Source organism: Rhinopithecus bieti, unplaced genomic scaffold (genome assembly GCF_001698545.2).
Source record: "Rhinopithecus bieti isolate Rb0 unplaced genomic scaffold, ASM169854v2 scaffold_70550, whole genome shotgun sequence".
Lineage (NCBI taxonomy): Eukaryota > Metazoa > Chordata > Mammalia > Primates > Cercopithecidae > Rhinopithecus > Rhinopithecus bieti.
This window is the reverse complement of record NW_016826791.1, coordinates 1118358-1123761: the sequence shown is the minus strand read 5'-3', so window position 1 is coordinate 1123761 and position 5404 is coordinate 1118358. Positions and strand designations below refer to the sequence as shown.

At 49.9% G+C, this 5404-nt stretch overlaps 2 protein-coding genes across 3 annotated transcripts in view; both read right to left on the bottom strand.

The window, feature by feature from the left end:
* The window catches only part of PRKAG2 (protein kinase AMP-activated non-catalytic subunit gamma 2), a 338501-nt gene that overhangs the window by 157043 nt on the left and 176054 nt on the right, over positions 1-5404 (bottom strand). The window lies entirely within an intron of this gene.
* Positions 1-5404, bottom strand: part of LOC108523128 (uncharacterized) — a 47576-nt gene that overhangs the window by 1381 nt on the left and 40791 nt on the right. The window lies entirely within an intron of this gene.

The window sequence follows — 5404 nt, the reverse complement described above, 5'->3', positions numbered from 1 at the left end:
GGAGAAGTGGCTTCACCGTATAAGCCAGGATGGTCTTGATCTCCTGACCTCGTGATCCGCCCGTCTCGGCCTCCCAAAGTGCTGGGATTACAGGCTTGAGCCACCGCGCCCGGCCAGGACCACCTTTTCAAGGCAGGCTTGTGAATCTGTGGATTTCTGGGTCCCACCCCCAGAGATTCAGATTTGGGAACTGGGATAGAGGTCCAGAAATTTGCTTTTCAGACAAGGTTTCAGGTAATGCCAGGCCTGCCGGTCTGGGACCCACACCCTGAGAGCCACCTGCTGTAGGAGATCATCTGAGTTCTGAGTGAAGACTGGGGCTATCTCGGCCACGTGTCCCAGGCCCTGGAGAAGCCGACAGTAGCTTCCACACTTCCCCTATGTGGCCAGGCCATGGTTCCCTTGACCTCCCACACCCATCCCCTCCACGCAGGGGGAACCCGGCCTTGTGCTGAGCCCCAAATAATCCTCAGTGCTTGGCCTGCCCATTTAGAGGCCAAATATCCATGGAGAACCCATCCAGCCTGCTGGGAAGTCTGAGCAGGGATCACACAGGATGTCCCGGGTGCTTCCACACAGGCAAGGCCACGGAGCATTACACAGCCTTGATGTGCCAACTGAGTCATGCAATGTGCTGCACACGCGAGCACCCAGCAGACGCCTATCCTCTCCTCCCCTCAGCTGTCAGGTGCGAGAGGCCACCCCTTTCCACCTCCCACTCCTCAGGGGCTGTCGCCCAGGGAAGCCCCATTGGAGCAGGCACCTGACCTTGACATGGGGCCCGAGTCACTGGGCCAGGGGAGGGTCTGAACAGAAACACTAAATTAGCCACCTTCTCCCTCCAGTCTCTAGCTGTGCCGTCCAAGAGGCAGCCACTGGCCTCATATAGCTATTTATTTATAAAATTAAAGTTCAGCTCCTTAGTTGCTATTATGGGTTGAAATGTGTCTCCCCAAAACCATACACTGAAACCCTCACCCTGGTACCTGTGCATGTGACCTTAGACATAGGATCATTGCAGATATAGTCAAGTTAAGATGAGGTCATACTCGGGTGGGTCCTCATCCAGTGGCTGGTGTCCTTATGAGGAGGAGGAAACGTGGACACAAACACACGGGGAGATGGAGGCTGAGATTGGGAGTGGTGCGTCTTTAAGCCAAAGAATAAGGATTGTTGAGAACTGCCAGAGGCCAGGAGACAGGCGGGGAGCAGGTTCTCCTTTGGGACCTGCAGTAGGAACCAACCTTCCCACACCTTGACTTCAGCCGTCTGGCCCGCAGAACTGTGAAAGAGAGTCAGTTTCTGCTGTTTGAAGAAACCCAGTGCGCGGTGCTCTGCTATGTACGGTAGCCCTGGGTGTGAACCCAACTGCACTGTCCATATTTCCAATGCTTAACAGCCAGATGTGGCTAGCGGTTACCAAGATGGACAGCACGGATAAGAACACTTCCCCCTGTGCAGGGAGTTCGATTGGAGGGTGGTGCTCTGCAGAATGCTTTCTAAGAAAGAAGTAAAGCTTAAAAGTTTAATTTTCAGAAAAAGTTGCTGGGGTAGTCCAGTTGCATCTTCCACATCCTTTATGTCCCTAATGCCAGTCCCCCGGAAGAGAGAGGAGGCTTCATCATCAAAAGGACATCAGCAGGCACATACTGACTCTCCTCCCTGACATGAGAAAGTCCACCTAGACATTCAGGCCAGAGCTTTCATCCATGCCAACAGCAGACGGGTGGGGATGCAGGTCCACACTGATCCCGAGAGTCCCATCCACAGAGGGAGCCCCCACAGCAGTCTCGCCAGGTCCCTGCCCACCCGCTTGCCTTCCTTCCCCTTTGTGCAGGCCTATCTCCTCTCCCCATCTGCCAGGAAGCCCATCAGGGCACTGCCGGGTCCGTGCTGTGCACAGACAAATGCAACTTTGAAGTTTCACACTCACCAGCTAACAATGTATTCCTTAGGATGGAGGCATTCACAGTCCCAAGTTAAAATACTCTCAGGAGAAACACCAAGTCCCATTATTGGATAATAAGACTCTAGCATGAATTAATGATCAGAGTGAAGGCCTGGGGGGCACAGCCCCGAGGATAGCAAAGTTTTGGTTGAGGGGATGAGGTGATGGCAAGGAGGGCAAGGACCAGAGGCTAAAGGTCTCCTGGGAAGGGTCCAAGTTCAGGGCCGTAGGTCTGGAATGCCAGAAGCTGGGGGTGACACCTCTCGCCTTCCAGTTCTGAGAACTGGAGCAAGTAAAGTGAATGTCGAACTGCCAAAGGCACAATTTTGCCGCTGAGCATCTGTCCATGTACTCACCTCTGCTCATCTCTCCAGGGACCCAGCCTCTATGCTGGGCTCCCTAACCTGCCTGTCCAGAGAGAAAAGGGAACACCTGGCAGAAGATACCTCTGCCAGCCCTTCAGCCTCTCACACTGCCTGCTGCTCAAATCGCTCATCTTTCTTCAAGGCCATGACGCCTTTTTTGACTCACTCATCAGTGTACGCGAGGCAAAGAAGGAAAGAGGAAAAGCTCCCCTTTTCCATCACAATGAATGGCGCCCTGCAAAGGACTGCAGCTGCTCTCAGAAAGGAAATCTGTTTTCAGAGCTCCTCCGGCTGCTTTTCAGTGTGCCTTCAGTTTATTTTACCAATGAGCAAATAAACCGGTGTTTCCCCTGCAGTGTCTTCTGCCCAGATAGCAGCGATTCTGCTCTCTGCCGTGGCTGGAGCACTTCATGGCTCCATCAAGCCCTTCGGGTGTCTCACTGATGAAAATAACTCAAGGGACTTCTCACACATCATCTGGCTGCTTGGGCTTTAAAAAATGTTTTACTGGAACTTAATATAGAAAAGTGTATACACTGAGAGAGTACAGCTTGACATCTGCACAAAGTTCATGTATCCATGTAGCCAGCACCCAGAGAAGGAAAGGAAGGTCACTACCCCCACGGCAGCCCACTTCAATCTCCCTGCCGGGTACCACCTGCCTCCTCAGATAATCATTACAATTCTTTTTCTATTTACAAATTTTTTTTTGGCTGGGTGTGGTGGCTTATGCCTGTAATCCCAGCACTTTGGGAGGCCGAGGTGAGCGGATCACAAGGTCAGGAGTTTGAGACCAGCCTGACAATATGGTGAAACCCCATCTCTACTAAAAAAAAAAAAAAAAAAAAAAATTAAATTAGCCAGGCATGGTGGCAGGTGCCTGTAATCCCAGCTACTCAGGCAGCTGAGGCAGGAGAATCGCTTGAACCCAGGAGGCGGAGGTTGCAGTGAGCCGAGATCGCACCACTGTACTCCAGCCTGGGTGACAGACCAAGACTCTGTCTCAAAAAAAAAGGGGGTACATAGTAGGTGTATATATTTGTGGGGTACATGAGCTGTTGTGAAACAGGCATGCAATGTGAAATAAGCTCGTCTTGGGGAATGGGGGATCCATCCCCTCAAGCATTTATCCTTTGAGTTATAAACAATCCAATTACACTTTTTAAGTTATCTTAAAACATACAATTAAGTTATTATTCACTACAGTCAGCCTACTGTGCCATCAAACAGTAGGTCTCATTCATTCTTTCTAACTAATTGTCATGATTCCAACATCACACGTTTTGCCTGGCTGTGTATTTTGTGACCCGGAGCCACACATTTTGTTTTCTTTTGCTTCAGGCTTCTCTTGCTCAGTGCTGGTTGTGAGATGCAGCCACACTGCTGCATGTGACTGTAGACCGTTTCTCCTTATGGCTGCAGGATGTTCCATTATGCAAATTTACCACCATGTGTTTACCATTTCGACTGCTGATGGGCACCTGGGGAGCGTCCACTTTGGGGCTATTATAAATGATGCTGTATGAACATTCTATACATATGTTCCCCCAGAATTGCTGCTTGCTTTTAGTTGATGCATTTATTCAGCACAGAAGACATTATAGAGAGATGAGGAGAAGGGAGGGGCCCAAGTTTGAGCATTTGTGGAACATCTGCAAAGCGCTGGGCCTGCATATCTGCTGTAATCCACACAGCGCCTACCGGGTAGGGATTGACAACTCTCTGCCTCCCGGGGTGCCACGGCTTAGAGAAAGAGTGAGTATTGCCAAGGGAGGCACAGGAAGAGCAAGGCTGCTCAGCGGTGCACCAGGTTTTGAACCCAAGTGTAACCACCCCAAAGCCTATGATTTAGTGGACAGAGCACATCCCCAAAATGTTAGCACTTAGAAGTCCTGCCCCTGGTAGCCTCAGCAACGGGAATAAAAGAGCCATGAATGAAATGAGGTTTCTTTGGTGTGGCAGATGCTATCTTCTATCAGAGATACCAATGAAATTACCAGCCAAATGCTGAACACATTTTTGACGATTAGCAGGTTAATGAGAATTTTTCAACCTTCCGATAAAATGTAAATGCAATTGAGTTATATACTTCCAGCTGCTCTGAACAGAGGCCTGGTGTCTGAAACGTACAGGATAAAATGTTCAGGTTATCAAGCTGCTCTGGAAATCCCTCTGGTCTCAGAGTTGGCTGAGAACATCAGGCTCCCTTTCCATTCCTACCGATAAGCCCACTTCCTCTTGAGCAACACCAAGGAAACAAGGGATTATGGTGTTTTTTCCCTTTTCTCAATCAGGTTGTAAAACACACACACACAGATGTACACGGATTGGAAATTAATCCAGCCGGGAAAGCTGGCTGGCGAGCACTAGGTCCCAAGCAGGATCACCCCGGTATGCCGAACACGTAACCGGCATCTGGCCGCAAGCATCTGTCTATCACACACCGCTGGGCGAGGAGGCAGTGGACTGTGACAGACACTCCTTAGGGAGACAGATGGCGGGGGGGCTACGTCTTTTCAGAGAGAAAGAGACATAAGAGGTAAGCACGGTTTTCCCAAGGGCCCATAAAGAAAACAATTCTATGTGTCCAAGATCAGCTCACTAAGATCCTCCTAGAACAGGGAGTTCGATGGGAGGGTGGTCTGCTATTCAAATTAATTTCAGTCTCCCTGCTTAACTCTCCAGGCTCTGGGGTCCCCTCCTAGAGCAAGAGCCTTGACTCCTCCTCACACTGCCCTCTGCAGGCACTTCCTTGTAGAAGTCTCATGGACAGGGTCAGTTCTATAGTGGCCCTTCTTAGCCGACCTCATCTCACCCGCTGTGTTTTATATGACATTCCTACATGTTTTATGATTTTTTTTTCATTTTTTTATTATACTTTAAGTTCTAGGGTACATGTGCATAACGTGCAGGTTTGTTACATATGTATATTTGTGCCATGTTGGTGTGCTGCACCCATCAACTCGTCAGCACCCATCAATTCATCATTTATATCAGGTATAACTCCCCAATGCAATCCCTCCCCCCTCCCCCCTCCCCATGATAGGCCCCAGTGTGTGATGTTCCCCTTCCCGAGTCCAAGTGATCTCAT